Source organism: Rattus norvegicus, chromosome 4 (genome assembly GCF_021556685.1).
Source record: "Rattus norvegicus strain SHRSP/BbbUtx chromosome 4, alternate assembly SHRSP_T2T, whole genome shotgun sequence".
NCBI lineage: Eukaryota > Metazoa > Chordata > Mammalia > Rodentia > Muridae > Rattus > Rattus norvegicus.
This window is the reverse complement of record NC_141537.1, coordinates 126284641-126297170: the sequence shown is the minus strand read 5'-3', so window position 1 is coordinate 126297170 and position 12530 is coordinate 126284641. Positions and strand designations below refer to the sequence as shown.

At 43.0% G+C, this 12530-nt stretch overlaps 1 protein-coding gene across 4 annotated transcripts in view; it reads left to right on the top strand.

Annotated features, from left to right (window-relative positions):
• The window catches only part of Prickle2 (prickle planar cell polarity protein 2), a 345167-nt gene that overhangs the window by 162243 nt on the left and 170394 nt on the right, over nt 1–12530 (top strand). Inside the window, 1 exon segment of one of the 4 annotated variants that reach the window (NM_001415880.2) lies at nt 8170–8425. The gene's annotated coding sequence lies outside the window, so the exon portion shown is untranslated. 4 annotated transcript variants of the gene reach the window in all.

Genomic DNA, 12530 nt, shown 5'->3' with positions numbered 1-12530 from the left:
TAGGCAGAAGAGACTTGAATCTGTACTTCTTTTTCTCCCTCCCCTCCCTCTTCCCTTCCTTCCTTCCTGTTTCCTCTTTTACTTCCTCACTGCCTTCTTTATTCTTTTTCATTTTCTGCATTTAAAAAAATTAGTTTTTATCCAAAGGCATTTGTCTGTAAGCACAGTGAAGAAAGATGACTCAGCCCTTTGAGTTGTATGGGAAACAAAAAGATTTTCTTTTCAGGCTATTGGATCAGTCAGGGCTTCCTTCCAGAAAACCATGCACTGGGAAATGTTCAGGGTTTGTGCCAAGGTCTGCTGGAGAGTGCTGTGATCTTTAGTGTGCTCTGCTGTGGACATAGACCTGGACCCTGTCATAGCTGAGAGGCAGCCACCACTTTATTCAAAAGAATCAATTAGTCTGAGTCATAATTCTTCAGAAACACACACACACACACACACACACACACAGAGAGAGAGAGAGAGAGAGAGAGAGAGAGAGAGAGAGAGAATATGAAAATATTCTCTATATGTAAATTCTGCTTCCCAAGTCGTCTCTGGTCTTCTGCTGGGCAGCTTGTGGCCCTCCTGCTGGTCTCCCTGGCTCAATTTGCTAAGGAGATAAATCACAGAGGAATGAAGATGGCCTTTTTGCGGCCTAATAATTTTCATGCTGCCCAACGACACTGTCCCTCCATAACTTACAAAGTACAGGCTACCAGGGTTGCGCACAATCACTTTTTCCTTTGACGTAAATATTTGAGACATGACCCTTAGTATTATAATCACCCGAGTCATATTAATTGACAAGTTAATTGCTGCACACAGACAGGTTAGTAAATTCAGGACCACGGATTCTAGACTTAGTCCTAGAAAAAAGCATAAAGGAAAAAGCTCCCTCGTAGAAATGGTGATTTTTAAAATGTGACCTGTTATTAATAGTTTTTAATTCCATGATAAAGAGTTATCAGAACTCTGTTTGCTACATCTCTGACCCTGTTCTGTTGTATAACCATGTTCTCTCTCCTTACCATTCTCCTCCTTCCTAACTATGCCAAAGCAAGTCTCCAGGGCCATGTTACTTTAGCCTTATGGATCTATATATGTTTCTTTGAAATGCCTGGACGCTTTCTAGCATAATTGCATCCCAACTAGCAGCGACTTGGTTGGCCAGAAGTTCTGATCCTCTGTCCCATAAGCAGTAGTTGACGATGGCAAGACTCGGGTTGTGAACAGAACTGGGTAGGGAAGGGATGAAGTTGCACTCTAGGATGTGTATTTGAGAGAGGGATGGCTGCCAGCTCCCAGCACGGAAGAGCTAAATGAAGGACCCAGCTGTTGTGGGAGGAACTGAGTGAGCATCTGAGGAACTGTCTGAGGAACTGTCGGCCTAGAGGATGAAGTGCGCGCACTCTAGAAAGTTTCTGTTCATCTTACGGATGCTGTTTGTGAAGGGCCTGCTGTGTGAAGTACAAGGAATGCAGTTGAGCGCCATGTCTTCCCCTCAAGAAGTCTCACTATGCAGCACGATTTCCCACGCTGTGAGGTGGGAGAGGCAGGGGTTACAGTACCAGTCCATTCATTAACTGACATCATTATACAAGGCTCAGGGAACATTTTTTTGGACTTTTAAATCTTGTAGTTATCTCAAAAAGTAAACTTCACTGGAGGCTAGAATTTCATCTCTCTTTGAGTGCAGAGGGAGCACCTTCATAGCCTTTGTCATGGTTCCTAATTAACAATGTTGTTTACATAAACATTTGTTTACATTTTTGCGGGTTTTTTTAATGGTCTTTGTAAAAATGAATGAAATAATGGAAAAGTGCTCAATACAGAAAAAATGAAAACTGAAATGATAGATGGAAATTACCCTCCTGTGTTTGGGGGGAAGCTGTCAATTTATTTATTTTTCATGCAGCGAAATTTACTCACAGACTCACTACTTCATTAGCTTTGACAAATGTAACTGTCCCTGCAATCAACGTATAAATCAGTTCTATCTCTTCCCCCCAAATTTTTCATGTTACTTAATATCACCTTTGTTGCTCAGCTCTTGGGAATGTCTGATCTGCTTTCTGGTTGGTGCAGTGTTTCTGCCCTTTCTGGGCATACCATACACACGATAGAAACATCTGGAAGGTAGCCTTCTGAGTCCATCTGCTTTAGCTTTGCATGATGTGCTTGGCATTCTCCTTTTAGTTGCCTCTGAGTTACTGTAGTAAGCAGTCTAATGTCTAGTTATGTCACCATTTATTGCGAATGATTTAAGGTAGATAATAACATAAATGTATCATGAACATGATATATAGTAAAGTCACATTTTGTAGAAATCTTTTCAGCATTACACAAATGGTTAGGGTGGCTCTAGTCTTAACCAACATAGGGACTGAAGAGTTGTTTGCCATAGACTGTCTGAAAAAACATTTCGGTGTGCATGTACTTGTGTTTATATGTGCATATGCACATAAGCTGTGGCATGTTTGACATAGGTACATGTTGAAGTCAGGAGACCACTTATAGACAATTCTGGGCATCAAAATCAGGTTGTCAGGAAAGTGTGGCTGTAGCTCCTGAATCATCTCGTTGGCCCCTCAAGTCATCTTTTAATTTGTCTACATCACCATCAGCAGCAGTGGATCCTATTACAATATAAACATGACCCGCTCATGTCATCTAAAGCCAGAACATAGCTTTCGAAGTGTCGAGTTGAACGTCATAGTTTCCAAAAGCCTCCTTTCTACATTCTCTTATTCCTTTTAATCCATTCCCTCTCTGTTCCCCTTCACCATTGCCTTCCTCTATATATGCCTTTGCTCCCCAACTCTCTCCACTCCCCCACCCCCACCTCACCCCACCCCACATTCCATTGGCATTTTTGTAACCGAATTAATTAGACCTGTTTCTCAAGGAGTTAGTTTTCCATAAAGTTCATTTTGCAGTTGGCATGACAAAAGAGCTGGCATATTAATCAAACGCTACAATTTGTCCTTTGTATATGAATCAGTCCGGGGGGTGGGGGGGCTCAGGCTTATCAGTTGCCATTTGTATCACTGTGTCCCTTGCAGCAGTGAACCTGGCTTCTTTGTGGCTGGGTGGGTGATGGTTGTGAGTGTTGACTGAGAGTGGAATGGCTTAACAGGGACAGGCCCTATCTCTCTAGATAGTGTTACAGAGCCCTGAGGATATAAAGTGTCTGTATATAATAGCTTTTCTTTTCCTTGTTTGGCTGATAATATCTATAGCGTTAAATGGAATAACAGGATGAAAACTTTTGTCCTTTCTTAAATACCATGTCATTTGATGTTTTATGTATTCGTTTTGTGTTTCTGAAATATAGTCACTTAATTCCTCCTCCTTCATGTACTTTAAATCCTCAAACATCCTCAGATTATTAATATAGTGTGTGTGTATGTGTGTGTGTGTGTGTGTGTGTGTGTGTGAACTGGAGATATATTATGTACTCCTGGAGGGGGTCAGAATTGGTAGTTTTACTTTTAGTCTGTCACAGAATATAGACTTGTGAAGGAGTTGAATTCATGTCTTAAGAATCCATCAGAAAATCTCAAGCTCGCTCTCTCCATATATATGTATATGTGATGTATATATCACATATTTGATATGAAGGCTCTTGATTGCCTCTGCTAGTGTTGTCAAATTGAAAATGTTACAAGAAGAAAGATCAGTTCAGTTTTCTCATCTGAGGGGTGAGATGCCTAGATTATTTGGGAGTTTTTAGAGGGGCTGTGTAACTCCTTATCCAGTAACATGACAGACATTACTAATCAATCATAGCATACCTTTCTACCAGACTATATCCTCCAACTTCTTGTTAAGTCAGCACTCCAGGAAGCCATTGCTGATCGGCATTGTTACCTAAGAGATGAAATCTGATTATCATTTTGAAACAAGTATTGTTTAAGTCCTAAAATATAGTTGGAATGGTTTACAGAAGTTGGAGAGCCATTGAATGGTACAGAAAGTGTAGGAGGCTGTGGGTAAATTAAAGTGACAATGTCAGATTTCAGTATGTCATGCTCTCTGAGGGCAGGCACCATGCTTTGTTCATGTTTGCTTTTACCTAGCCTCTCCTACAAATCGTTCCTCTTTGTAACACTGTGTGCACATCCATTAGATGCTGCATGAAAGAATGACTGGAAGACCAGGTCCCTGCCCATCTTTCATCTCTCCGTAAGACTTCACCCTTCGGTGCATCTTCCGAAGAGCAGGCACACGGTCCTGCAGACTGGCCTAAGAGTTTTATGTTCTTACTGACAAGCAACATGGTACTGTTGCCTGCACTTGAGTTTCCTTTCTACCCTTTGCCATTCAAGAACTTCCCAGGGCAATGCTGTGAAGGATGCATTGAATCCTTTCCTGTCCAGATCCTGAATGCTGCCGCTGTGATCAGTAGTTGAAAATTAGATTTAATGACATTGTGTTCTCAGTTTTAGACAGAGCAGAAAACCACTTCCTTGAAATCAAATGTATGCAGACCTTGTCCCTTTGAAGGTTAGTTTATGCTTCCTTTTTTGGGAAGGACTCTGAGGGTTAGTGCCACAATCACCTCGCTTCTAGAAGATTGCTATTCAGTAAGCATTTTCCACTTCTCTGAGTAGTTTTGTGAAAATAGGCTTAAGCCTCTGTCCTCTTGAGCTGTTAGAGAAAATACATACATCTTTGCACACAGAAAACATTGTCTTTCCTACCCAGTCAGTGGGGTTTCTGCAATAATAATATTAAGAGTCCATTTAATAAAAAGGCGTACAGGCTAGATGCTCTGCTCAGTGCTTTGTATATATTCTCCTAAATTTCAAACAACCCCAGGAGTAGTGCTGTGGATTCCATTTTCAGGTAAGTGGGGCTCAGAAGTCATGTGACTCAACAAAACCCAGAAGATAATAAATGCCCATGTTGGGGTCCCAAGCCAGGCCTAACAATTGAAGTGTTCCCTAAAGGTACCAGCTTGGCATTTTTTTTTAAGGAGTCTTCACTAAGCTGCCTTTTCTTGCGAGGCTTGCAAGATGACCTTTCTCTGCATATCTTTTATTTCCAATGGTAGGGAGCTCTGGTTTCGTGGCCCTCTGTTCTCTGTATCTGTTTGCTGTTTTTATTTAGTGGCTGAATATATTCATCTTCCCTAGAATATCTGTGCACTGTGTCCTGGTATCTGGACACCTTATATGAAGCACAGGTTTAAGAACCTGCTGTCACTTGGTGCTCATTATGTTTGCCCATGAAAGAGCAAGGAAGTGTCTTCCAATTCCACATGTGGAAGAGCAGCCATTGCCTGTTTCCCAACCGCTGAGCCTCCTGCCCTCACCTCTGACACTTCCTTAGAAAACATTTTCATTTTCCCCCACTTCTTTTCTTAAATGTACTGTAGATATAAGAATGATTAACACACACGGATGTTTTCTTTGTTTATTTATCTTGTTTGAGGTACATCCTGCTCCTTGAATTGTGATGATTTGTGAGTTTTATAAATGCCTGGAAAAAAAATCCTCGGAGCCGTGATGTCTCCAGTGCTTGCCTTGCCCCAGTTTCCTACATCCTTTTCACGTTGTTTTACGGCCTCTGATTCTTGAGTCTCTGATACTCTGAGCTGACATGCGGCTTTGTGGGTTCCTTGGATGCTGTGGGGTTTTCCAGCAGGAACTAATGTGTCCCTTATCTGCACATAGCCAGGATTTGAGAATTAAATCCTTAAAGGCACTTTAAAACAATTGCTTATATGGGGTTTTCTTGGCATTTCATGAACAAAACTAGACGTGGTGTTAGTTTTCCTTCAAAAATCCCTAATTCTGCCTTTTCAGTTTTCACACTCCAAATTCCTAAATGCCCTGAGCCTCAGGCTCCTAATTTTGGAGTAAAATTTCTCCTGGAGACTGGGATTTCACAATCCTAGCTAATAGTCTTCTCATCCTTATGATTATTGCATGTGGAACCTTAGCGAGCCTTCCTAGAAGACCTTGTCAATCTCCTGCATGGTCAGTAAAATCCAGGCCTGTCTTAGTTTGGTTGTCTGTTTCCGTGATAAGGTACTCTGAAAAAAGCAACCTCAGGGGAAAGGGTTTGTTTTGGCTTTATAGTTTGAGGATCCAGTCCATGATGATGGGGAGGACCTGGGGCCAGGAGCCAGTCACATCACTTCTGCAGTCAGAAAGCAGGGACTAGTGAACACTGATGTTCAGCCTGCTTTCTCTTCTTAAAGCATTCCAGGACTTACACCCAGAGAGAGACCCACCTGTCTTCTTACCACTGTTAACCTAACCAAGCAGCTCCCTCACAGACAAGGACAAACTCTAAAATGGTCAAGAGAGCCCTTCACAGATATGCCCAGAAGATGGTCTTCTAGTCTCCTAATCAGTTCTAGAGGCTGTAAAGTTGATGGCATTGATCTTCATGGCTCCCAAAGAGCCAAGACAAACCTCATCCCAGCAGACAGTCACTCTCCATCTACCTCACACCCGAAGCCCATGTTGGGATGTTTCTCATATGCTTCTTCAAGGTTATTTCACCTCACGAGTGCTTCCCTGTTCTTATTTTAAATTAGCTTAGAACTTAAAAGAAGTTTTGTTATCTAATTGACTGGAGTGCCTGACCCACATGGTCCAGGAAAACTATGACTGGTCCCAACCCAAAGTCATAAACAAACAACCAAGAGATGAGAATTCGAGCATGGAGGGCTCTCTTTGTAATGTGATGGCGAGGGGTCTTGAGCATGACTTGTGTAAGTGACAGTGTTCCATCGAAATGTCAAAAGCCTGGGCATACCTGTAACATCTCGATATTTGGAAATTTGGATTCTTCCGGCTGTCATCTGCGGCATTTAACACAGGAATGTGTACTAAAATATTAATCTTCCTTCCATCTGTAATGTGCTCAGCCTTTGAAACACTTTGTTAGAGACTTTGCCATTTTCTTAAGCATATTTCCAGGATCATTTTGTGCATATATAATATGCATCTACCTACATGCCTAAAACTTGAAAGTTTGTTTATGCTAAGTATACATTTCACTCTCTGAAATATGTGTATATGTACATAGATATAGATAACACAGTTCACTTAACATTGTTGTTTTCAGCTCTACTTTTTTCTCATAGCTATATAGTATCCCATTATATGGAAACAGCATAATGTATGTACCAAGCTCCCTATTGCGGAATAATTGTTTTCAGTTGCTTTCGTTTTATAGCAAGTCCACCTATCCCTGTGCCTTGCCTTGAGCATCTTTAAATGCGATTCCTTATTTGTCTGTTTTTCCATTCCATTCTGCATCATTCTATTCTACTGTGAGTTCCTCATGGTCAAGGACCTCCTCTTTCATTGTTCATCCCATGGCCTAGCACAGCTGTCCTGCCAGCAATTGACCTGTATTTCCTTTTATCTTACAAGTGTCCATTTTCTAGGAAGCAGACCTAGTCTCCTCCCCCAGATTCTCTAAGCCCTGTAGCCAGGTCAGCTCTTGCGGTTTGAGTCATCTCTCTATGCACCCACTGGTGTCCGCCATCCTTGTGAACTACTTTACACTTTCCAAAGTACAGAACGTGACTGCGCGTGGCTGAGGGGAAACCGTGCCCAAGTTACCTAAGGGAGACTGGAGTAAGATGTGGATCCCGGTTTTGTGACTACAGCTCCTTAATTCAGAGCCAACTGCAGACGTGCTCTACTGTTGTTCCTTATTCAATCAACAAATGCTGCTCGGAAGCTGAGTTTACAGAGAAGGAGTGAGACGTCTGGTCGATGGATAGAAAACTTCTATACTGGCGCAAAGCCATGAGAAAAGTGAAATTGTATAGAGGACCAGAAAGCAGACTGAGCAGAGACTGGGATCACACTGCTTCCCCAGAGGAAGGCACGTACATTGGAGTAGTCCAGAGAAATGGAGAACTTGGTCCAGTTTGTCTGCCCTCTTTCCTCTTTCTCATTTGCTCTGCCTGCCAGCTGGCCTATGCTGCTACCAACTGCTCCTAAGCACACTGGGCCCTTGATGCCTCTGTCCTGCTTCACTAAGGTGTCTGGGTACTCATAGGTTCTTTCTAATTTTAAAGCAGTAGTTCCCTTCGATTTAAATCTCAATTTGGGAACAGGCTTACGATTGGCCCGCGGCTGGGAAGTTTCACCAATGAGCGTCTGTAGGAGGTGGGGCAGAGTCCCTTTAAGCTGCCCACAAGCTGTCTGGAGACCTTCTCTCGCAGGAGCTGGAAATTTTCAGGATCCAGGGCTGCTCCCGGAGCAGCTGCTGCCCCGGGAATGTCCTCACTCTCGTCAGCAGTCCCTGCAGGGCCCTCTCAGGCTCTGCACCCTTGGCGGCCAACACCCCGTGGGGACCCTTAGCCTCTGCTCCCTTCGCTGGTCCCCAGTGGTTCTTCTGCCTATCTGCTGTTTCCCAGGGGTGGAGACGAAGGGTGACCAGCAAGCGGACCAAGTGAAACTGCCTGGTAAGTGAATCTTCCCCAGCACAGGGGAATAAAGGAGCAGAGGCTCCAGCCCCAGGGTCCTCCCTGGACAAGAAGGAACCTGGCAATAGGAAAGTGACTTGAAAAAGGAGTAGAGGGGAGAGGAGAGAAGTGTTCTCCATCCAAAAGCTGAGTGGTGTGCTCTGTCCAGGGGACCCTGGGGACCACTGCGCCTCCACCAGCATTCCTATAGCCACTTCATTAACCAACATTGGGACTCATAAGAGCCCCATAAGGGGTTAACATTACTGCGTTTAGGACTTGGTGTGTGTTGGGGGAGGGGAGTTATTCTTGGTATTTGATTTTTAAATAGTATTTTATTTGCTCATAATTCCTTTCTTTTAAATATTTCAAGTGTATGTACTGCTAATGACTTACTATTTGCTCTGTTAAACAGCCAGGCGTATTTTAAGTCACCCTTTTCACATACATTTATGCCTTGAGCTTACAGCCCCTAAAAGTGAAAGTGTTGCTAGGACCTGAAAAATTCTTTTCATGGTTCCTTGTTGTGGCTGTATAGCATTAGTCAACTGTAGGTTTGTACGGGTTTTCTCTCTGAATCCAGGTAGGAGGAGCCCCCCTCCCCTTCCTAGCTGTCTGTAAGGGGTGTGTGTGTGTCTGTGTGTGTCTGTGTGTCAGTGTCTGTGTGTGTGTATCTGTGTGTGTGTCTCTGTGTGGTGTGTGTGTGTATGTGTGTGTGTGTGGAGTGTGTGTCTCTGTGTGTGTGTCTCTGTGTGTGTGTGTGGAGTGTGTGTGTATCTGTGTGTGTGTGTATCTGTGTGTATGTCTGTGTGTGTGGTGTGTGTGTGTATATCTGTGTGTGTGTATGTGTGTGTATCTGTCTGTGTGTATCTGTGTGTGTGTCTGTGTGTGTGTGTGGAGTGTGTGTGTATCTGTGTGTGTGTCTCTGTGTGTGTGTATGTGTGTGTGGTGTGTGTATGTGTATGTGTGTGGAGTGTGTGTGTGTGTGTATCTGTGTATGTGTGTCTCTGTGTGTGTCTGTGTGGTGTGTGTGTGTGGAGTGTGTGTGTGTGTCTCTGTGTGTGTGGTGTGTGTGTGTGTGTCTCAGTGTCTGTGTGTGTGTATCTGTGTGTGTCTCTGTGTGTGTCTGTGGTGTGTGTGTGTGTGTGTGTGTGTGTGTGTGTGTGTGCTCGAGTGTATGTGTTTTGGAGACAGCTGGCAGGAGTGGGGAGCTCCGTCCTGTTTGCCCAGAGCCTCTCACACGCCCTGTTAGCTGACTCCAAGTCAGAGAATAATGAAGCCTGTGGTGCTTCCAGCCTCTGGGGCTTGGGCAACTTCACTCTGAAAATTTAAAGCCAAATTAATGGTGAGAGATGGTGGTTCTCTGGGTAGGTTAGATTTAAAAGATACATTCAGGCAGCTCCCCACCCCGGATCTGTTCTCTTGTTTGTACCTGAGCAATATGTTCGAAGATAATGCAAAGGGTCGGAGTTTATTTATGTATTTTTATTTTTTAAAGAGGAAACAGCTGGAAGACGTGCCTTCCAAAGTTGGAGTAACGTCTGATGCGTGGATTGCCAAACTCCATTTCCTCCCATATTAAATTATTTTTGGCTTCCGCAGCCTTCTTTGGGTAGGCTGGCTTGTGTTTGAAATTGTTTAGGTGGTGTGAATCATTTATATACTTTGGGTTCCCTGCTCTTTGCACACACATGCGTTTGTCTGGGCAGCTAGTTGAGTAATTAGAGAGACAGACCCTGGCCCAGTCCTTAGAGGCAGAAAAAAAATCCACTTGGGGAGGATTTGCGCCTTTCTTCTTTCAAATTATCAATTGGCAAATCGTCCCAGCCACTATGCAATTCAGATAAAGGTGTCAATGACCTGAGCAGTGAAAAATTTACATGTAGCTAATTCTGCTCATCCCACCACAAACCATCTTCCTATGGGGCCTAGAAGGAGATTCTGGGATATAAAAACAAGCTTGTGTTCTTAGTTGGGGACGGCCCAGCTCTCAGTGGATTTCTGAGGGCCTGCCAGGAGAAACTGTTAACTGGACAAAAGTTTCAAGAAATGCAGAGCAGAAATCAGGACAGCCTTCCTGAGTGACTTATTTCTGTTTGAAGGAAAGAACACTTTGTTAGAATAACAAATCATGGCTGCTTTTCAAGAGAAAAAAAAAATCTTGTTCTGAAGGCACATAGATTTTAAGAGTGTAAATCATTTGATGTAGGCTGTGTGTGTGTGTGTGTGTGTGTGTGTATGTGTGTGTGTGTGTATGTGTATGGTGTTTGTATATGTATGTGGTGTGTGGTTTGTGTGTGTTTGTGTATGTGGTGTGTGTGTCTGTGTGTGTGTATGTGGTGTGTGTGTATTGTCTGTATGTGATATGTGTGTGTAGTGTGTGTATATGTGGTTTGTGTGTATGTGGTATGTGTGTCTCTGTGTGTGTTTGTGTATGTGTATGTGATATGTGTGTGTTGTGTGTGTATATGTGGTGTGTGGTATGTGGGGGAGGAATGTGTGTGTATCTGGAGATGATGGACATCCTGTCTGCAGGAAATTGCCAAGAGATCTGAGCATTTTCCTGAGTCAGCCTCAGATGGTATGCAGCTTTGCATGTAATACAAATATTTCTTCCTTGATCTCTTTAAGTTAGTCTTTTTAGCTTCTCCATCAATAAGCCTTTTATTTTATTGTATTTTATTTATTGTTAATTTTTAGAATTGCACTTCATTTAAGAAACTGAAATACCTCTCACATTTTCTTCCTGAGTCCTCCCCGATCCAGAACCTCCCCTATTGGCTCAAGCTGACTTTGAACTCAAGATCCCTCACCCCAGCCTGTCAAGTGATAGGACTCCACACCTTGCTGTCTTGTATGGCTTTGTAAGAATCTACTTCTAAAACCATAGTTCCTAGTCTGTTTCCCACTGGCCTCCTCTCACCATCTTTAGTAGGAAGGACTCTTGGCTTCCTTTAGCCATATTTCCTTTACACAGTGTTTGCTCTCCACGGGGGTACACAGGAATCTTCAGGAATGAGAGCAGTGCAAAGACTTGACCCAGTGCTCAGCAACTTGGTGTGGCATTTACAGTCTTGTAGAGCTATTTGCAAAGCAGCAAAGTGCTTCTGTGTTGGGTTTACCCAGAAGAGCATCAACCATGAAAAGAACTGGCAATTCAAAGACCCACGGGCACACCCGAGAAGCACAGCTCAAGGCCGTGTGGTTGTATGTTTAGAGATCTGTGCTTTTTAATTTGGAAAAGCAAGTCTTAGAGTTTCTGTATTCCCCAAGATAGTTTTCTTAATCATTCTTGAAAAATACCCAGGCACATTAAGCCCTTCCTAGCTCTGTCATAAAATGGGACACACCGGGAGATCATAAACACAGCGTGGTATTCTTATGTCGGTGGGCAGAAGCAGAGGGAACCGTGTTTTTTGCTTCTAAATCACAGACTGGCAATCCTAGTTAAATATGATGATACTTTATGGAAGCTCATATTTCAATGTAATGTTCTAAAGGGTTTCTTTGATATATTTTCCTGTTTTAAAATGTAGATAGATTTTTCTAAGATATTTAATATTTGGTTAAGATGCAAGATTTTGGAGTAGCTTTTATAACAGCTGTTCTCAACCTGTGGGTTGTAGCCCCTAAGGGGTCATCAGAAATTTACGTTATGATCCCTAACAATAGAAAAATTACAGTTATGAAGTAGCAATTAAATAATTTTATGGTTGGGGTCACCACAACATGAGGAGCTGTATTAAAGGATCACGGCATTAGGAGGGTTGAGAACTGCCATTTTATATCCTGCCTTGGGACAAGCAAGGAAGACCTCCATCTTGAACGGCGTAGGGGCAGCAGAAGGGACAGATACATCAGTGTCAGGCAAAAGTCATGAATGATTCTGTGAGTTGAGCCTGAAGGCCTTGGAGAAGCACTTTGCATTTGACCTTAAGCAGTAAGATCTGTGTGTGGAAATCAATGTGCCTCTCAGCAGCCCATCCTGTTGACAGAGCACCTTCCCAGCCTGGATTGCTAGTCCATCTATAAGGAGTAAACAAGACACTGCTCATTATAAACCTGAATGCTTATTTCCTTTACTTTTTAAGAAATATGTATTTAT